Raw genomic sequence first — 18235 nt, 5'->3', positions numbered from 1 at the left:
AGGCATAGCTAGTCCTAAAAATGATTCCAAATTATAAGTGAAACGGAGATGAGCAAAGAGATTTTTAGAAGTTTGCTTATTCTAAAGGCCTTACATGCATGCAGGTATGAAATCTATTAATTAGCATTGTGAAATGTATTAAAACATTTTTTAATGTTTCAATACATTTTACATCTTGTGGCAGAGCCGGTCAGAGGAGTGACAGAGGAGTAAGAGAGAAGGGGGGGGGGGAGGGAGTGGTGTGAGGGGGTGAGGGGGGGAGGGGGGGAGGGGTGAGAGAGGGAGAGGGTAAAGAGGGGGTGGGAGAGAGGGAGTGAGAGAGAGGGGAGGGGGGTGATAGAGAAAGGGGAGATTGGGTGAGAGAGAGTGATGGAGGCGGGGTGGGCGAGGGAATGGGGGAGAGAGAGGGGGGAGAGGGGGGCTGAGAGAGAGGGGCGAGAGGGGGGCTGAGAGAGAGGGGGTGGGAGAGAGAGGGGGGAATGGAGAAGGGGGTGTTCAATATGTCTGCTACTCACAATCATGGCCCCAGGTTGGTCTCCCTTAGGCTCAGGCAGAAAGGGTCTACAGCTGCTCCATAGAGAGAGAGGGGTGGAGGGGAATAGAGAGAGAGGGGTGCAGGCAGGGTGGGAGAGAAAGAGAGGGGGGAAAGAGAGAGGGGGAGAGAGAGGGAGGAGGGGAGGGGGGGGGGTTGAGAGGAAAGGGGGGTGGGAGAGAGTGGGCTGAGAGAGAGGGGAGGGGGGTGATAGAGAAAGGGGAGATTGGGTCAGAGAGAGAGAGGGATGTAGGTGGGGTGAGAGAGAGAATGGGGAGAGAGAGGGAGGAGAGGGGGGCTAAGAGAGAGGGGAGAGAGGGCGTGTGAGAGAGAGAGAGGGGGAGAGATAGAGAGGGAGTGCAAGAGAGAGGGGGGGAGAATGGAGAAGGGGGTGTTTAATATGCCTGCTACTCACAATCATGGCCCCAGGTTGGTCTCCCCTAGGCTTAGGCAGCCAGGGTCTACAGCTGCTGCGTGCTGTTTAATTAAATCTGCCAGTCAGGGGTTGGGGCCGGGCAGACTCCTTAATCCTGATTGAACACACTGTACTGGCTACTGCCAATCAGGTCGGATTGGATCGGCACTGCACTGTGCACCCACCCCTAGCTCACAGGCACAGTGGGTCCCATTTCCCTCGGGGCCTGTGCCCCCTTCACACTTCTATACACTGAATAGCACTAGCGCCCTGGGTGATTAGGGTGTGCCTAGGCATGCCCGGCATACCCCTGTGCACGCCTATGGTATACAGTACATACATATACAGTAAGATACATTATACAACACATTCTGCAGGATCTCCCTGCTAGAAAAGAAAATTCTAAACAAAGCAGTGTATGTGAAAAGAAAAAATTGATAGATCAGGGTTTAATCTAGGTCAGTGTCAGGGACAAGGTTACTGTATATGTGAACTGACTAAAGCTCAGGGCTTTATCTCTATTTCTACTGTGGGAGCCTGCTGCTGTGTGAAAGACAGAGGGCTGACAGAATACTAAAAACGTACAAGAGCTACCTGCTTGTATTAGGGAACCGATTAGGCATCACCCTGTTAATTAAGAAATTATATGAGTTTAGTTATATATATACAGTATATATATTGGCTCCACTGACGCTCCCACTCTGATCACTGTTCTCATTACAGCCGCTCTGTTCCGAGCATACAGGCTGCATGTGGCGGGGTCAGAGCATCAGTGGAGCTCCCAGGCCCGCCCTGCCCCCTCTCTGCTGGCTAGCTTGGGAATACAGCCTCCCGTGTCCTCTGTGCGCTCTGCAAAGCCGTCATCGTGGCCCCAATTCAAGGGACGCGGGCTCAATGCTTTGGGCCTCCCAACAAAGATAGGGCCCTGGGCAGGTGCCTCGTTTGCCTTGCTTTAAAGACGGCCCTGCTCCCCATAGGGGTCTTTAAGTGTAGCTTCTCTATGGTGTTGAGCAGGGGTCAAGTCTTGGGAAAAAAAGTGTGGGAACTCACCCAAGATTCCCCTCACTGTGCCCATCAATGCAATCTCACTGTGCCCATCAAAGCAGCCTCACTCTGCCCATCAAATGCAGCCCATTGTTACCCATTTATTATATTTAAGATTTAATATCTCAAAGATATGATGTGGGTTAAATGAGAGTACTTTGACAGTTGTGAAAGCTTTAACACAACAACAACATTTATTGGTCAGTAGTTAAAAAAAAGTCTATCTAATACACAGCAATCTATCTATAGATAAGAAAATATTAGGTAAAATGAAAGAATACAGAGTATATTCCTCAAAACAGCAAAATACAAACAACACACAAACATATGACAAGCAGGTGTGCCCATCAATGCAAGCTCACTGTGCCCATGAAAGCAGCCTCACTCTGGCCATCAAATGTAGCCTCACTGTGCTCATCATTGCAGACTCACTGTGCCCATCAATGTAGCCTCACTGTGCACATCAATGTAGCCTCACTGTGCCCATCAATGCAGACTCACTGTGCCCATCAACGCAGCCTCACTGTGCCCATCATCAATGCAGCCTTACTGTGCCCATCAACGCAGCCTCACTGTGCCCATCAACGCAGCCTCACTGTGCCCATCATCAATGCAGATTCACTGTGCCCATCAAAGCAGCCTCACTGTGTCCATTATCAACGCAGCCTCACTGTACCCACCATCGCAGCCTCACTGTGCCCATCATTGCAGCCTCACTGTGCCCAAAAAATGCAGCCTCACTGTTCCCATCAATGCAGCCTCGCTGTGCCTATCAAATGCAGACTCACCTGTTCCTGGATTATACACATTGTGGATCTCCCGCTGTGTCACGGAGCTTGGGTCTGCAATTTTTGGCGGTAACAATGTTCGGCCTCCTAGACCAGCGGCAGCTCCTGTGATAGACAGAACACTGATCCAATTATGGGAAATTGAATTAGTGTTCCGTCTATCACAGGAGACGGTCTAGGAGGGGGATGTTGTTACATTGTCTGGCCGAACATTGCAGTCTGTGAGGTACACAAGAGGAGGAGGAGGAAGGGAGGGGGGGACTCTGCACCTTAGCCGCCTAGGGCAGGCGGCCTACCTGGAAAGGAAATTCCAGCCCATGAAATTTCTCGGTATACCGGCAGGCCAGTCCGGCCCTGCTGCTAACGGTGTTCCTGCTGTGGAAAAAGTACAGGAACGCTGCTCCCATGTATTCCTGCAGGACTCGAGCCCTGGTGTTGAGGCAAGGAAAGATAATTTCCTGCTGGAAACCACGGAACCATTACCAAAAGTGTTGGAAAGAACATTTGCCTGGATTCCAATCACTCCATACACCATAAAAGAGCATCTGTTTGAAGATAATGTGAGGTTTGCAGTGTCAACAGAAGAGTGAAGAGTTGGTTGTGACCACAGGAGACGCATCAAGGGCCAGGGAATATGCAATGGAGTTGACCAAATCTGGTGGTCTTTACATTGACAATCAGAAGTTGCCCCTCAGGAGACCTAGAGAGAGAGAGACAGAGAGAGATGGGAGACCTACTGTTTGCATGGAAAAGGCACTAATAAAGGTCCCTCGTCTAGTATGGAGGGCAAGCATATAGTGGAGCACACTAAGGGCATAGTATGACCCTGGGTTTTAGGAGACCCTAGACAGCTCCTCTGAAAGGTGTCTGCGAGGAGTCACTTAGAATAAAAATCCCATTCGGCTGTAGTGTTATAGATACTGAAAATGTTTTACAGATTTTTTTGGCCCCTTTTGTTCTATGGTAGTGTTTATCTAAGATCCAATTCTATGATTGGAGGAAGGTATCCTACAGCCAGAGAAAAGGGTGCTGGCTGCTGGGCAGGGGGAAGTTCTTTAGAGGCTAGCACGATTAAGACCTTTTTTCTGCAGGTAAGGTCTACAACAAGGTGGGGCTCATGTTTTCTATGGACTCTTTTGTGCTGAAAAACATAACCAAGGCAGGTGACCTGTGTTACAGGGACCACAGACCACCAAACCCTCCTGTCATCAAAGCAAGAACCTCCTGATCAAGATTTTTATAAAGAAAAATGTGACATTTTGTGAAATATTCACAGCAAGAAGAAGAGAATTTTTAAACCAAACTTTTCTGTTGTTATTATATACCTTATTTTAGATTTAGTGACACCATCACTGGGTCTGTATTCTTCTCTATGCAATGTAGACAAATCATAGTTGGGGAGGTTGAAAAAAGACACAAGTCCATCAAGTCCACCCTCTGAGTGTGCTTTTATGTCAGTATTACATTGTATATCCCTGTATATTAAGGTAGTTTAGGTGCCTATCTAATAGTTTTTTGAAATTATCTATGCTCCCTGCTGAAACCACTGCTTGTGGAAGAGAATTCCACATGGTTACGCTCTTACAGTAAAGAACCCTCTACGCAGTTTAAGGTTAAACCACTTCTCTTCTAAATTTAGTGAATTGGTGTGTGTCTTTTTAATTTGCCTTTCACAGAAAAATGTTATCCCTATTGTGGGGTAACCAGTATAGTATTTGTACATTGAAATCATATCCCCTCTCAAGTGTCTCATCTCCAGAGAGAATAAGTTCAGTGCTTGTAACCTTTCCTCATAACTAAGGTCCTCCAGTTCCTTTATTAGCTTTGTTGACTCTCTCCAGTTCCAGCACATCCTTCCTGAGGTCTGGTGCCCAGAACTGGATGACATACTTCAGACCAGAGTCTTGTAGAGTGGGAGAATTATCGTTTTATCTCTGGAGTTAATCCCCTTTGTGATGCATGCCAATATTCTGTGAGCTTTGCTTGCAGCAGCCTGGCATTGCATGCCATTGCTGAGCCCGTCATCTACTAGGACCCCAGGTCCTTTTCCATCCTAGATTCCCCCAGAGGTTCTCCTCTTAATGAGTAGATTGCATTCATATTTTTTGCCACCCAAATGCTTTATATTAATTTTTTTTTACATTAAACCTCATTTGCCATGTTGTTGCCCACCCCATTAATTTGTTCACATCTTCTTGCAAGGTTCAAATCATGGTTGGTGGAAAGGGCCAACAGGGTGCTGTACATAGCTTCCAGAAAACATTTCAGTATCCTGCCTCAGTATTCCTCCCAAGAGATCTCAGCCCTGATGTAAGCATTGGGTTGTCTCTTGGGAGGAGTTATGCAAATATCAAAATGCCTTGATGGGTGGATGTCAGTCTGGAGTAGCGGGGTGTTCCTAAGCAGGCTGTATTTGCATGCAGACCGCTCTAGGTAACGACCATAGGTGATACTGAACCTCCATGAGTGAAGAACTCAAATCCAATGAATGAAAGGCGCATGTCAGGGACAGTCAAGCTGGGGACAAAAGGGCTAGATCAGGGGTGTAAAACTCAATTTCATTGCAGGCCGCATCGGAGTATTGTTACCCTCAAAGGGCCTGTTGTATCTGGGGTGCACTACATACAGAGTGCAGAGTTCAGGCGTGCACTACATACAGAGTGCAGAGTTCAGGAGTGCACTACGTACTCAGTGCAGAGTTCAGGAGTGTGTTACGTACAGAATACAGGATTCAGGAGTATGTTATGTGCAGAGTGCAAGGTTCAGGATTACGCAAGTACAGAGTGCAGAGTTCAGGAGTGCGTGGCATACAGATTGCAGAGTTCAGGAGTGTGTTATGTACAGAGTGTAGAGTTCAGGAGTGTGTTACGTACACAGTGCATAGTTCAGGAGTGCATTACAGAGTTCAGGTGTGCGCTACGTACAGAGTATAGGGTTCAGGAGTGTGTTACATACACACGTTACGTACAGGGTTCAGAATCATGTTATGTACAGAGTGCAGAGTTCAGGATTACGCAAGTACAGAGTGCAGAGTTCAGGAGTGCGCTGCGTACAGAATACAGAGTTGATGAGTGCGTTACGTACAAAGTGCAGAGTTCAGGAGTGCGCTACATATACAATGCACAATTCAGGAGTGCACTATGTACACAGTTCAGGAGTGCATTACAGACAGAGTATAGGGTTCAGGAGTACTCTACATATAGAGTGCAGGGGGCAGGGGTGCGCTGTGTATGGAGTGCATGGTATAGGGGCTCAATATGCACAGTGTGCAGCCCCCAACCCCCTCCCCAAAACTTGCATTTCTCCAACCTGGCCCAGCTCTAGTACCTCCTTGTAGGCCCTGGCTTGCATGGAGATCCTTCTCTCTTTCTGGAGACCTGTCCTCACCATGCCCCACAGTGAGTACATGCAGAGATCTTTTATACCCAGGAACTGCTGAGAGCAAAGCCATCCATTGTAAACATGGAAGGCTTTTGTGTTTACAAGTGACAGTGGGGAGCTGGAGCAGAAGGTGAGAGCCGGAGGTGACGGAGTTCTGCCAAATTCTGGCTACAGATCTGGGTGCGAGGACCACATGACAAGGCCCGGAGGGCCGGATTCAGCCCGTGTGGGGCCTTGTGTTTAACATATGTGGGCTAGATGATGCTGGACATCCTCCAGACAGGAAATAACGTGGACTGTACCTGACTTGCTTCAGCTTCTAATGCACGCTGTAGGAAGCTCACAGTGTGCAGTGAAGTCAGAGTAAGGCATTTCAGTCCAGGAGAGGAGCCTGTACAACTGTGCAAGACTGAAGGGGAGGCCGGGGGTTCACCTTTAAGTGAACTGGTAAGATTGGTTTTCTAAGCAGCAGACTACAGACCAAATTGAGACCTTACCATCTCCGGTGGAAGAGAGAGTTCGGGAAACAGCTGTCCAAATGCTCCAAAAATGTTCTCTTCTTGGAAAACGCTTATAAAGTATTTTACAGGTGGTATTACACCCCAGTCAGATCGGCAAGTTTTATTCCATCCTATTCTCCCTTATGTTTCTGTGGATGTTCTCAAGAGGGTACAATGGCACACATTTGGTGGACATGTCCAAAGGTGTGCAGATTGTTGGTCAGGGTCTATACACTCCTTCGCAACTTATTCCACACCAATCTAAAGAGGGATCCCTTTGAGGCTCTTGTGTGTAAGCCAATTGCAGAACTGCTGTGTCCAGAATGCCAGTTGACATCGCAACTAAACTGACCATAGTGAGGGCTTGGAAGACACAGATTCTCATTTTTGAAGCAGTTAAAAACCGCGTGAATGACATTATGGTAAATGAAAAATTGACAGCCACATTATCAGACACCCATGATAAGTTCCTTCGGGTTTGGCAACCTTGGGTACCTCATAATCATCCTTCTAGATTTGATCCAGTGCCCCCCGCAGACTCCCCACCCTCCTCACCCCCTTTATTAATTTTCTTTTTCTGTTCTACACTCCTATTCTATCACCTCTCCATCTCCTCTCTTCCTTCTTCTTCCTTGCTTTTTCTTTGTATTTTTCTGGCCCACCAGGCTAAGCCCTGGATGTGATGGTTACATGGTAAAAAAAACATTCTTTTTTGACATTTAGATATACTATTTTTTAAGAAAATATAGGTTCTGTGTATATGTCCTGATAATCGCTTCACTTATGACCCTGTATGACTGCCATTACTTATTCTACATACGTAGAACAGGCAATTTATTTTTAGTTTTGAATGGGGAAGGGTTACAACCTTTGTTAGGGTTTTATTTTTGCCTGCGATCCCATTGGGGAGATTTGCCCCTTAACACCTCTATAGAAAAAAAATAAGGTGAAAAGTTGTCACCACGACAGGAAGTTACATAGTTTGATTAAATCTGTTGTCAGAAGATATAACATAACAATATATTTTTGTCTGTGTTCCCGTTGAAGAGATTTCACATCATTTTCCATCCTGTTAAAAAAAAAAAAATTAATTGATTTTCTTCATGGTTCTGTGTACAGCGTGTACTCGCTGCTTCTTTCCCTCTTCTGGCAGGCTCTATGCGGAGATGATTTTAAAACACATTAACACCCTAATAACAGTTTATTTGACACGTTTACTGCTACAGCGATTGTTAGACGATTACGATCTTCCACAATGCATCCTCGGTTATCGCACCTCTGACAGCAGTTTGACCGCGTTTCAGCCTCGTGTCCGCTTTGCAGTCCCGTAGAGTGCAGTGGTGCAGATCTCAGCCTGGATTGTGTTGTGGAGTTCGGTGGCCTCGCTCCAATCAGATTGGTGGCTGAATAATTTAGTGTGTGCCTGGCAGCTGCCAGTAGCATAAATCCCAAAGACGGAGCTGACACCGTTGCCCGGTGAAGGACGGCTCCTCTGGAGATGTGACTGTCACACATTGACAATAAATAATCACAGTATGACACAGATCAGTACGTCCAAGGCTTAGTTTTTCTGGTGCACAAGCTAGGAAGGTGTCCATGGGGACAACATGGTCACCGTTTTCAGCACAGTTTATCACAGTCCTTGGATTAGCTATATATCTCCCCTCTACTAACTACCAATCCGACGGAAGCAAGGAATAGAGTCACAAGCTGGCTTATGGAAGAATCTGGATATGCAGTCGCAATTATTGTAAATGTGCAGCCTTATAAAGGATAATAGATAAGCAATAGATAATAATGATGCTCAGTGTCTGCCACCCCTCTCTGACAATCCCTCCACTGGCTTCCGATTCCTCAGGGTACTATATTCAAAATACTAACAACATACAAAATCATTTACAACTCTGCCCCCAGCTACATCACCAATCTTGTCTCCAAATACTACCCAGACCGTTCTCTCTGCTCCTCTCAAGGCCTCCTGCTCTCTAGTCCCTTCCTCCCAAGATTGTCTCCAGGACCTTTCCAAAGCCTCTCCTATCCTCTGGAACTCTCTACCGAAATCTATCCGGCTGTCACCTACTCTGGTCACCTTAGGCGATCCCTGAAAACTCATCTCTTCAGGGAAGTTTACACTATATTACCAAAAGTATTGGGGTGCCTGCCTTTACATGCACATGCACTTTAATGGCATCCCAGTCTTAGTCCGTAGGGTTCAATATTGAGTTGGCTCCGCCCTTGCAGCTATAACAGCTTCAACTGTTCTGGGAAGGCTGTCCACAAAGTTTAGGAGTGTATCTATGTGAATGTTTGACCATTCTTCCAGAAGCGCATTTGTGAGGTCAGGAACTGATGTTGGACAAGAAGGCCTGGCTCACAGTCTCCGCTCTAATTCATCCTAAAGATGTTCTATCGGGTTGAGGTCAGGACTCTGTGCAGGCCAGTCAAGTTCTTCCACCGCAAACTCGCGCATCCATGTCTTTATGGACCTTGCTTTGTGCACTGGTCCAAATCATTTGGTGGAGGGGGGATTATGGTGTGGGGTTGTTTTTCAAGGGTTGGGCTTGGCCCCTTAGTTCCAGTGAAGGGAACTCTTAAGGCGTCAACATACCAAGACATTTTGGACAATTTCATGCTCCCAACTTTTTGGGAACAGTTTGGGGATGGCCCCTTCCTGTTCCAACATGACTGCGCACCAGTGCACAAAGCAAGGTCCATGGATGAGTGAGTTTGGGGTGGAGGAACTTGACTGACCTGCACAGAGTCCTGACCTCAAACCTTTTGTACCACTTGACCAACCCTATTAGACTGTATGTTCTTATGAGCAGGGCGCTCTTAACCATCTTGTATATTAGACCCCTTTCACACAGAGGCGCTTTACAGGCGGTATAGTGCTACAAATAGAGCCTGAAAGCGCCTCTCCTTTCACTCCAATGTGAAAGCCCGAAGGCTATCACACTGGGGCGGTGCGCTTGCAGGACATCAAAAAAAGTCCTGCAAGCAGCTTCTTTGAGGCGCTTTAGAAGTGGTGTATACACCGCTCCTAAAGCACCCCTGCCCACTGAAATTAATGGGCAGCACTGCCGAAGCACTGGCAAAGCGCCGCTGCAGCGACGCTTTGAACCCTTTTTCAGCCGTTAGTGGGGGTTAAAAGAGCCCCGCTACTGCCCGAAAAGCGTCGCTAAAACGACGATAAAGCACCGCTCTAAAAAGAGCGGAGCTTTACCGCCGTCACCCAGGGCTCTTAGGCCCCTTTCACACTGGGACGGGAGGTGCGTCGGCGGTAAAGCGCCACCATTATTAACGGCTCTTTACCGTTGTTTGTACGGCAGTATTGGGCCGCTAGCGGGGCGCTTTTACCCCCTGCTAAGGGCCGAGAAAGGGTTAAAAACCACCGCAAAGCGCCTCTGCAGAGGCGCTTTGTCGGCGATATAGCCGCGCTGCCCCATTGATTTCAATGGGCAGGAATGGTGAAGGAGTGGTGTATACACCGCTCCTTCACCACTCCGAAGATGCTGCTAGCAGGACTTTTTTTCCATCCTGCTAGCGCACCGCTCCAGTGTGTGAAAGCCCTCGGGCTTTCACACTGGAGACATAGCAGCGGCTGTTTTGGGTCGTTTGCAGACGCTATTTTTAGCGCAATAGCACCTGCAAACCGCCTCAGTGTGAAAGGGGTCTTATTGTATTGTAACTGTACTGTCTCCCTTTATATTGTAAAGCACTGAGCAAACTGTTGGCACTATATAAAGCCTGTTTAATAATAATAATAATAATAAAAAAAAAAATTTATTTATTGTTATTCAGTTTGTTGGAGTCGGCCGAGGGAGCTGAGCCACAGTTTTTCTGCCTTTTGGCCCTCCACCTATAGTGTAAAATACAGCCAGATAAGGCTGTTCACAAACCACAATACTTTGCGGCACAGCCACAGAACATTTAATGTGGCAATCCGAGTTAACAGAAAGCCCAGCCTGTCAAACTTGTCCATATAAATCAATAGGGCTGCGTTGCAACTGCGAGTCAAGCGATTGGCCCTTGGTTGTAGCACATTACTTCATTGTATAAAAAAAAGAAAAGAAAATGCAGGTATTTAGGAGGCGGCCTTGAACGCCTGACAGCAGGTGCGTAGTTGCACATTAAAAAGCAATCAATCAAGATGACTTTATGGAGCCTTAGTTAGACCCCTTTCACACTGGGGCGCTTTTCAGACGTTTTAGCCCTAAAAATAGCACCTGTAAAGCATTTGAAAAGCACCTCGCATGCCTCCCCAGTGTGAAAGCCTGAGTGCTTTCACACTGGGGTGGTACGCTTGCAGGATGGGAAAAAAAGTCCTGCAAGCAGCATCTTTGGGGCAGTGCGGGAGAGGTGTATACACCTCTCCTAAACCGCCCCTGCCATTGAAATCAATGGGCAGCGCTGCCGAAACACCTGCAAAGCGATTCAGCAGCGACATTTTTAACCCTTTCCTCGGCCGCTAGCAGGAGTTAAGATCGCCCCGCTAGTGGCCAAAAAGCACTGCTATAACAGCGGTAAAGCGCCGCAAAAACTAGCGGCGCTTTACTGCTAACGCCCCCGACACACAGTGTATTACAGTGTATTTTCACTGGGCACATGTTATTTTTGTCATTTTTTTTATTATTTTTTACTTTTTTATTATTTTTGTCATTTTTGATGTGAGTTCCCAGTTCACAAGCTCGCTTTTCTGTATAATTCTTGCATTAAAGTCCCATTCTCACCTGAGAGTTTTGTAGCTGTGAGCTCCAAAAATCTCAACATACAAAATGTCATGATTTCCAGTTGTCTCGCCTGAGCGTAGTAAGTAAAAAATACACTAAAGTGAATTTTAGGGCAAACAAACGCAATAAACTACCCACTAAACTACCGGAAAAATATAAAATACGAGGTTGCACCAAGTAAATAGATACCAAAGATGTCAAACCTTAAATTTGTGAGCAACCATGAAATAGCGACATACTTTAGTATTATATTTTCTATAGGCGATGCTTCAAAAGCCCCCTATAGGTCATCAGTTTAGTGTTAATGAGGAGTTCTTGTGCTAGAATTATTGCTCTCACTCTGGTGTGCGCAGATATATGTAACATAACGTTTTCAAGTTGGGCAGTGATTTTATGTGCTTGGGTGTAACTTTATTTTTTTTAACTTTTTTTTCCCCATTACATAGGGGACCAAAAGTCCCCTATGTGATCGTTTTTTGATGGCTGGTTCACTTTAATGAGACATGCAGGGTCTAAAAGACCCTGCATATTTCCTATGGACTTCACTGGATGTACTGTAATGCACATCGCATTGAAATACTTCCCCTACCGGCTATGCTAGCTGGGGAAAGTGACAGGGTCACCAACAAGAAGGGGGAGAAGAGCGGACATGTATCTGCTGTTCTCCCTCCCCTTCACCCACTGACACCCACCATGTTGGGCAAGTGGAGCCCCGACTAGCTCATTACGCCTTTGTCTTGCAGGTCTTTTTTTTTTTTTCTATCTGGGTTTACAACCACTTTAACTGCTACGTGTCTATGTTATGTTAATTTTCTAATAAAGAATTAATTTTAACCAACGAATTCTTTGAATTCACTAACTTTGCTGCTAAAAAACCCCCAGGGGGAACTCTCCCATACTGTACATTTTTGGGGTGTGCAGCCCTAATATCTCTCATACCATGTGTCTTCCCTATGCTATGTATATCCCCTGGCACTCTGGGAAATGGTGCAGGCTCACCTGAGGCGTGGGGTCTAATCACTAACTGGTATTCACCAAAGATGGGTTTTGCTGCATGTTATAACCAGGTCGTTGTCCTCAGGATCGCCCCACCAGGAGGTGAGCAAGCCGGCAGGTAGGAATCTAGCAGAAGTGTAATCAGTAAACAAGCCAAAGGTCAGTAATAAGTGGTTGAAGGTTGGGATCAAGCAGAAGTGTAGTTAAGGAACAAGCCAAAGGTCGATGTTGAGTGGTAGCACAAATACGGACGGTAGCAGGAGTGGCAAGAGCAAGATATTGGCTGGAGAGAGCACAATCATCTGAAAACGTGTGCAGAGACATGGCTTGGATCAGGAAGTTCATGGGAGCAACAAAGAGTTCAAGAGAATAGCCAAGGAACTGTCTAGCATCTCACGTGGAACAGTGAGAAGAGCTACAGCCTGACATCAGGGTTTCTCTGGATGTTTTTAAGGTTTCCTTGAGTTGTGGCTGATTGTCCTCCCATTTCATGGAGCCTACATAGGTCCTGGACCAACACAACTTGGTAGAGCCAGAAGTAATGATCCCTTTAGCTATCTGTTAGGGTGGCATTCCGACTGCCACTGTAAGAGGGACATTCTTCCCATGGATTACCAATGTAAAGGGGATATTTTTCCCACTGACCACCAAAGTCAGAGTATGTTTTTCACTGATCTGCTCCGGTCCTCCTCCGTGCTCCGCTCCGGTCCCCCTCCGTGCTCCACTCCTGTCCCCCTCAATGCTCCGTTCCGGTCCCCCTCCATGCTCCACTCCTGTCCCCCTCTGTGCTCCACTCCAGTCCCCCTCCATGCTCCGCTCCAGTCCCCCTCCATGCTCCGCTCCTGTCCACCTCCGTGCTCCGCTCTGGTCTCCCTCCGTGCTCCTCCGCCCCCTTTGTCCACGATCCGTAAGGATGGAGAGCAGAGGAAGGAGCTGGTAAATCTGTAATTTACCTGCTCCTTCCTTTTCCGAATCAATAGAGACAGTGATCACAGTCCATTCATAACTGAACATTGTAAACTGTGTTTACGATGCTTCAGTTTATGAATGAGAGGGGCCACTGTCTCCTGTCCATTATTCTTGAGTGCAGCTCAGGCTGAAGAGAATGTACCTGTGGAATCTGTGTCATTAGTCCTTTTCCCTGTCTCAAAAGGGAGATGTCAAGGGTAATAAAAAAAACACACTGACGCGTCTACTCCCCCCTCCCCCCCAAAAAAGAAAGCATTGTAAAAAAAAAAAAAATAACAAAAAATAAATAAATTGTAAAAAATAATAAAAAAAAAATATTGTAAAAAATAAAATTGTAAAATAAATGTAATAAAAAACGACTGACATCAGTGCTGCATATTAGTGCCACTGTCACATAAAATTAAAAAAAATTATTGGTAATTGATATAAGAGAGTACTTGAAAAAAAAAAAAAAAGTGTCAGCACTTGTCTTAAAAAAGTGGTATCTGTGCAACCCTAGTTGATATGGTGTCAGGATGATTGAAGTGCATTATTTCTAATAGTGCATTGTAATATGAAATGAAATAGTTTAACTCACCATAATGCAGAATCAGTGGGAGTCGTGAGTGTGTCGCATGCCACATTCGCCTGCCACCAGATGCAGCTTGTCACTTGCCACGTTACTTTCCACCTTAATGCAATTTTTTTTACCAAAAATATGTAGAAGAATACATATTGGCCTAAACTGAGGAAAAAATGTGTTTTTTATATATTTTTTGGGGGTATTTATTATAGCAAAAAGTAAAAAATATTGCTTTTTTTCAAAATTGTTGCTCTTTTTTTGTTTATAGCGCAAAAAATAAAAACCGCAGAGGTGATCAAATACCACCAAAAGAAAGCTCTATTTGTGGGAAAAAAAAGGATGTCAATTTTGTTTGAGAGTAACGTCGCACGGCCGCACAATTGTCAGTTAAAGCGACGCAGTGCCGAATCGCAAAAAGTGCTCTGGTCAAGAAGGGGGTAAAATCTTCCGGTGGTGAAGTGGTTAAAATTGCATCTGCCCCTAAAATGGTGGCAAACTACGGTGCTTAAATTTCTCCATATTGCTCTCGTTCTGACGTTCGTGACAATACCTCACGTGTGGTGAGAACACCGTTTACATGTGTGTGGGAGTAACCTATGCTTTCGCATTAGCACGTAAGCGCTTTATATTTTTTAAAATATTTTATCATTTAATTTTTTTACAAACATTTTATTTTACACTTTTTTTTTTTTTGGGATGAACTTTATTGCTATCACAAGGGATGAACAACAGCCGCTGGTGGCCAGTTAAACAAAGCCAAAACCAGAAGTGACGACATAACTCGCCGTTCCCGGTTTCTGGGGTTGCAGACAGAGGGGAATGACGTCACTTCCTGTACAGGGCAACCATCGCCGCCGGCAGCATCGCTCCCGGCCTCCGTGGTGGGACAGGAGAGGCTGGGAAAGGTGGGTGGAACCCCCTTCCGCAAAAGTGATAACTTCTGCATGAAAGACAATTCCCGGCTGCAAATTTACACACCTTTTCAGGTCTGTTGCTAGGGGGTCCCTCGTAATCTGCCTCTCCCTCTCCAAGGCGCCTGACGTCACTTCCCTCAGCGCCCGTGCTTGCTAGTGCTCCTGGGAGATGTCTGTCATCATTTCCCAGGTGTCACTGGGCAGCGCCAAGGGCATTGTTGCCATCACAACAGGGGCGGGCACTTCCGATGACACCGTACGTTGTGATGGCAACATCAGAAGTGTACGGCACATGCGCAAGAACGGCGGTGCATGCTGGTATTACAGCAGCACCATAACCAAGAAAGTGTATGCTTGTGGGCTTCACCTGCCCACACCTAAGATGGGAATGCCCAAGCACAAATAATATAAGGTAACTCTTATTATAAAATAGTAATGAAAGCTGCGCTATTTACGAGAATAACGAGTGTTAATTTAACATTATAAGATAGAAAGAGAATGACTTAAAAAAAAAAAAAATCCTATATGTAGTTGGAACTCCGCTTTAATACTGTTTCTAGATGTGTGTTTTGGAATAGAGCAACATGGGCAACTTTGATATAATTCAAGTGATCATTCTTCTAAGCGTTTGTAATATGATTATCTTCTTTGGTCGTCACCTCCATCTAGTGGTTATAATGCAGTATCTATTTTTGAATATTATTATTATTATTATTATTATACAGGCTTTATATAGCGCCAACAGTTTGCGCAGCCCATTACAACATGAGGGCAGACAGTACAATTACAATAAAATACAATTTAATACAGGAGCAGTCAGAGGGCCCTGCTCGTGAATAAGATACTTCAAGAAAATACTGAATTATGGCCACCAGATTGAGCTGGCGATCATAAGAGATAATCATATTACAAACAATATGGCATTAGTTCGCTGTGTTATTTGTTTTTGTTTTTATACATAGACCCCTTGGAGTGCTTGGTGTATTTCTTCAAGATCTGTGCAGTAATCCAGTGTGAGGCTTTCTCTCTGTGCAGGAACTTCCTATAATAAAGACCAGTGACTGCTGCTCTCTCTTCTTGTACATAGTGACTGGTCTTTTCTCCGCCCCCTCTTGTAGTTTTCTGCAGGCAGCCTGTAGTGGGTGGAGCTGCTGGGCCCCTCCCACAGCTCTGCTCTCTGCGCAGGCTATGTACTGTACAGTGATAATGTCGCTGCTAATTTTACAAGGTAATATCTGGGATTGCAAAGCGGATTTATATCCTTTGTGGCTATTAAGGAATACATTTAAATGAAATATTTTGTGCCTTGAGCTTAGGTTTAAAGTCATTCTAGTTTAAATTGGAGTCCATTGCCACAAGTCTATGTATGTATACCTCTCGGCCTCCATCTAAGACTCCCCACCCACCAGCCAAGACTCTATGCCTTTATATTATACTCTTTGTGAGCACTGCTGTATAAGACATTGGCAGTTCTCTCGTCCCAGGGTCTCCTCTCCCTCCATCTCCCTGCCCGCTCCTCACCCTCCTTCCCCGTGTCACGCACAGGATCATCTCATCGGCCTGTGTGAAATCCGCTGTTAGCGCAGCCAGTGGTGTAATCCAGCCGGGGGAAGATAGCGAGCATATATTTGCAGTGTTAGAGTTAATGGACTGCTACATTAACAGAAAAGACACATTTAAAGTTCAATTATGTGAGCTGTTGGAGTGAGTCGGTACAGTGCGGGAAAGTGTCGCGGCGGTACGCCTGTACATTACTGACTGATGTTATCTGCCTCATCAGTAATTCATAGCAGAATGTATGCTGCAGAATGGTTTCATATTCAAAATAATCTACACCCGACTATCCTATCCATGTAACCGGCCTTAGTTATGTATTCATTGAGCTCTGAGTGGGGCCAGGCAGGAGAGGCAATAGCCAGGGGGGTCAAGAAAGAAGGGTTGAGGGCAAAGTGAAGCTAGAAAAATGTTATTCAAAAGAACTGCAGGGGGGCCATGTCATAAAAAAAGGCAAATTAAGTTAATGGATACCCAAGGCCAAGATTATTTTAGTTTGGGATGGAGTGGGGAAGCATTTGAACCCCTGTAAGAATTTTTTTTTTATTTTGCTGTTTGTGTCTTCACTGGGGCGATTAACCCTCTTTATTTGTCCTGGTGATCATGGGGACCATGGGACACAAATTGATGGAAAATCCAAAATGTTACAGCTTTCACTGGAACAGGAATGGATAAGAAACTACCAATTCCAGTGACAATTTAGAAGGGATGTTTCCTCACTTTGGAGAGGTTTTCTTGCACAAAAACATAGAACAAAACACTTTCAATGGTATACTCTATATGCTGTAACAGAGCAAAAAGGAGCGAATAGGAAAAGTTCATTGTTAGGGTTTACATACACTTTAAGAGAGGGCAAATAGAAGAATTTCAGTGAGCCACTGAAAGCTCTATTTAGAGTAGCCATTCTCAACCAGGGTTCTTCAAGAACAGCCATTCTCAACCAGGATTTTTCTAGAGCAGCCATTCTCAACCAGAGTTTTTCTAGAGCAGCCATTCTCAACCAGGGTTCTTCTAGAAAAGCCATTCTCTGCCAGGGTTCTTCTAGAGCAGACATTCTCAACCAGGGTTCTTTTAGAACAGTCATTCTTAATCAGGGTTTCATGGAACCCTATGGTCCAGAGGTTGCTAGGGGTTCCTTGAACCTTGGCTGATTAATTCCCATTGGATGTGCCTGCATTACTTAGCAAAGTCAGTTCTTCCCACTAACCACCAAAATACGGAGAATTCTTCCCACTGACTACCAATGTAGAGGGCATTCTTGCCATTGATCACTAATGTAAGGAGTATTCTTCCAACTGACCGCTAATGATGTTTCCATTGACCACCAATGTAAGCAGCATTTTTCCCACTGACCACCAATGTAAGGAGCATTCTTTCCCCTGACCACCAATGTAAGGGTCATTCTTCCATCTGATGACCAATGCAAGGAACATTCTTCCCACTAACCACCAATGTAATTGGCATTTTTCCAACTGATCACCAGTGTAAGGAGCATTCTTCCCACTGAGCACCAATGTAAGGGGCATTGTTCCCAATGACCACCAATGTAAAGAGAATTTACTCCTAACCTTAAATGAGTTGGTTCCTGAAGACCTGAAATGTATTAGCATGGGTTAGGATAGAAATTTTAGAAAGGCTACTCTAGAGGTTGTAGGGGTTCATTGAGCTGTGGCTAATTTACCTCTCATTTGATGGTATCTACATAATTTAAGGACAAATGCCACCAGGCAAAGCGAACAGTTAGACACCAATGATGTTTTTTGTTGTCTATAGGGGTGGCATTCTGACCACCACTGTGAGGGCTGAATTCTTACTACAGACCACCAATGTAATAAGCATTTTCCCATTAA

At 45.4% G+C, this 18235-nt stretch overlaps 1 protein-coding gene across 9 annotated transcripts in view; it reads left to right on the top strand.

Moving 5' to 3' along the window:
• DNMT3A (DNA methyltransferase 3 alpha) overlaps positions 1–18235 on the top strand; it is a 201555-nt gene that overhangs the window by 22719 nt on the left and 160601 nt on the right. The window lies entirely within an intron of this gene.

This window comes from Aquarana catesbeiana, linkage group LG04, assembly GCF_042186555.1.
Source record: "Aquarana catesbeiana isolate 2022-GZ linkage group LG04, ASM4218655v1, whole genome shotgun sequence".
In the NCBI taxonomy this organism is placed as follows: domain Eukaryota; kingdom Metazoa; phylum Chordata; class Amphibia; order Anura; family Ranidae; genus Aquarana; species Aquarana catesbeiana.
The sequence above is the reverse complement of the archived record's forward strand: the minus strand, read 5'-3'. Positions and strand labels throughout refer to the sequence as shown.